General features: G+C 57.0%; 1 protein-coding gene across 3 annotated transcripts in view; it reads right to left on the reverse strand.

Moving 5' to 3' along the window:
* Positions 1–3566, reverse strand: part of SLC6A6 (solute carrier family 6 member 6) — a 95485-nt gene that overhangs the window by 78044 nt on the left and 13875 nt on the right. Inside the window, exon 1 of one of the 3 annotated variants that reach the window (XM_006160681.3) lies at positions 836–1086. The exons of 1 other annotated variant lie outside the window; for it this stretch is intronic. The gene's annotated coding sequence lies outside the window, so the exon portion shown is untranslated. Of the gene's footprint in view, positions 1–835; positions 1088–3566 lie in introns of those variants that run through there. One more of the 3 variants, XM_014592483.2, reaches the window with a different exon arrangement.

Here is a 3566-nt window from a genome sequence, read left to right on the forward strand (position 1 = left end):
CCCTGGGGGGTGATTTCTCGCTTTCTGTCTCTCTGTCTGTCTGGCGAGCGCACACGCCCTATAGCAAAAAAATCTCTCCAAAAAAAAGAGAAATGCTTGGCCCCAAACGAACTTCTTTTTTCATTCTGTTTTCCAGGAACTTGTTGAAGTCCCTTCGAGCATCATGGTGACAGCAGTAGATCGTTCTTATTCATTTATTTATTTAGAGGTTTCGCTATAGGGCGCGTGCGCTCGCCAGACAGACAGAGAGAGACAGAGAGAGAGAAATCACCCCCAGGGGGGGATGGCCACACCGCAATCCCTTCTCCTCCATTCTCCTCTCGGGATCTTGGGCACGCACGCACACGCGCCCGGCGTGAGTTTTAAGCCACCGGGTCCGGGACGCGAACCGCGGTCGACTACCTGGGAGTCCAGCGACATAGCCATGACGCTAACTGCTGGCTCCAGTCATTCTTATTTGTTTTAGTCTTCGTAAGGTAGCAAGAGAAAAGTTTGTCTGCCCAAGGGAGGGCCAGTCCCCTCCTCCACCTAAATCTGTTTGTCTGAACTTGGACTAGTTCGTGAATCTCCCTACCATCGGCTGGCCCAGTGTTCCCATTTCACGGCTGGGTAAACTGAGGCCTCGGTGGAGAAGGGGTTGCTCGGGCCTGAACAAAGAGACCCCGAAGAACAGACACAGGGCTGGCGTCCGGTTCCCTTTCCCGGCTGCTCCCGTGGTCCCCTCCTTACTCATTTGGGAAGCAATTCCCAGGCCTGGGACATCAAGTACCCCACTCCCACGGAGGTCCCCGAGCCCGAGGACGCCCGCCTGACCCCTGCCCACCTGGTGACCTACCGTGGGTCAAGGACTGAGAAGCTCCATGTGGCAAGAATCTGGGCTGAGGCGGTGGGAAAACAGAGGTTCCCACGGGTGGTCTTGAGGAGGTGGCCCGGCCACGCCGTCCTCAGCCGGGGCAGCCATGCCCCTCCGAGCTGGCTGCCTGAGGATGCCCCTTGTCCTGCCAGGCCCCCAGCGGGACCATGTAGGTTCCCAGGAACTAGACAGCACCCAGAGGCTCCCACATTTGTCCCCCGCACCCTCCCCCACCGTGCGCAGACTCCCCTGGGTCCCGTTTCCTAGGCAACCACAGCTGTTGGTGACGTCATAGGGCGTGAGTCACAGAAGAGAGCCCTGGGTAGTTCCAGAAAGGCACTGGGCACCCTGAGCAGAGGGGGCACGGGTGGGCAGAGAGCGTGGCCTAGCCAGGGCCCGGGGTACCGAGGCACACAAGAGGCCAGGGGCGATGCAGAGGACACCCGACACTTGGGCTCTGGGCCTTGGAGTATCTGCTGGTGGGGTCACAATGCCCTTCCAGCCTAGCCCAGGGGCCTGCGCTTCCAAAATAACGCAGTTAATTCAGCATGCCCGTGAGCAGGGCCAGCCCGTGGCATGGTGGTTAAGAGAACTGGACTCCACATGGCCGACTGAGCGGTTAGTCCTGGACCTGGTGGCTTAAAAAACACACCGACACGCGTGCATGCGTGCCCAAAATTCCGAGAGGAGAATGGAGAAGGGGGACAAGGTCATCCTCCCTGGGGGGTGATTTCTCACCTTCCCCCTCTCTCTGGTGAACACACTCTCTAGAGAAAAACTGAAAGGAAGGAAGAAAGAAAAAGAACACCTGTGAGCAGAACTAAAGCCAGAGTGGCCTCCTCTCGCCTGGAGCTCCTCACACTCCATTCCTATTTTTTTAAAGAGATTTTTGCTATAGAGCACGCGCACTTGCCAGAGACAGAAAGCGAGAAATCCCCCCCAGGGGGGATGGTCATGCCGCAATCCCTTCTCCTCCATTCTCCTCTTGGGATCGTGGGCACGCACGCACACGTGTTGGTGTGTTTTTTAAGTCACCGTGTCCGGGACGCGAACCGCGGTCGACTACGTGGGAGTCCAGAGACACAGCCATGACGCCATCTGCTGATCCCTTTTTTTAAAAGAGAGACAACACTCCATTCCCGGGAGGCTGTGGGCCGTCATGGCTGGAAGCATTTCTCCAGGCCTTTCAGAGGTCCTGGATCGCACACCCCTATTCTTCTCGGTCTCCAAATGCGGCCTCCCCAGGAAGCCTTCCCTGACCATCTCTCGTCCATCTCCCAGAGGCTGCTGGAGCCTAGGCAACCCTGTTGCTTTCTGAAGCAGTCACAGATCCAGAACGTTCCTACCAGCCAGGCCTTGTCCCTGGTAGGGACCTGGTGGACCGGGAGGTCCCTAGCTTGTTGCCATGGCAACCCTTTGTCCTCCTAATTCCAACTGTTCTCATTGAAATGACCATAATTGCAGCGACGGGGGTGCCCAGCCCGTGCGGGCACTGTACCTGAGTTTAGCTAGCATTATCCTTAAAGCCTGCTACGCAGTTTTGTTCTCAGATCATTTTTTCCTGATTATGTCTATTCACTTATCTTCTAATTAGTGCGAAGGTAATGGGACTTGACAGCGCTTTCAGAGAGTCTGGCGAGACAAAAAGCACTCGTGAACTGCCTTAGACATCTGCAGAACCCTCTCTGGGCACAGCCAGCAGGATTCCCCGGGCTGCGGGATCAGCGTTATTTATTTATTTATTCAGGAGAGGTTTTTGCTATAGGGCGCGTGCGCTCACCAGAAAGACAGAGAGAGACAAAGAGACAGAAAGCGAGAAATCACCCCTCAGGGGGGATGGCCACGCCGCAATCCCTTCTCCTCCATTCTCCTCTCGGGATCTTGGGCACGCACGCACACGCGCCCGGTGTGAGTTTAAGACGCCGGGTCCGGGACTCAAACCGCGGTCGACTACGTGGGAGTCCAGCGACATAGCCATTACGCCGACTGCTGGTTCCCAGGATCAGCATTATTTTAACAACTGCCCCAGGAGATGAGGCTTCTTGCCCCACTTCACAGAGGAGGCACTGAGGTTCAGAGATGGCAAGCGATTTGGCCGAGATTGCTCAGCCAGGAAGGAGTAGACTCCAGAATCCCAGCTCTTTGACCCTGGGCTCTGGGGCGTCTCTTTTATGACCTTTGACACCTCGTAGTCTCACCTCCTCAACCGGACACAGGAGGACTCTGAAGCCCAAAGGGGACAGGGGAGTCATTCTACAAATGACCAAGCAAGGATTGGGATCTGTGACCGGGGAGCTGGTCCAGGCCACAGGCGAAGGTGGCTACCGGCCAGTCCCAGCAGCGACGGCCACAGCGGCAGAGCGGCAGCAACCAGCCCTGTACCAAAGCACTCGGCGAGGGTCTCCCCGTTGCATTCCCGGTTGCATTCCGTTGCAATCCTGCAGGTCTGCTGCAATCTCCAAATACCGAGCCCTGGGGCGAAGGAAGAGCTCTGCAGCCATTTACAAATCAGCTTAGCCAGAGCGAGGAGGTGGCTAAGGTCCAGGGTGTGAGGATGGCCTGGTGACAGGGGCAGGGGCAGGGCAGACCCGAGGGTGGTCCCCCAGGCTGCTATTTGGGGAAACGCAAGGGCTCCCACCCTTTAGCAGAGCAGCCCGCCCCTGAGCCCCGGACCCGATACTCAGATCTGCAAAGTCCTTTCACTTTCACTCCT

The sequence above is a fragment of the Tupaia chinensis genome, unplaced genomic scaffold, assembly GCF_000334495.1.
Source record: "Tupaia chinensis unplaced genomic scaffold, TupChi_1.0 Scaffold000704_1, whole genome shotgun sequence".
Classification (NCBI taxonomy): domain Eukaryota; kingdom Metazoa; phylum Chordata; class Mammalia; order Scandentia; family Tupaiidae; genus Tupaia; species Tupaia belangeri.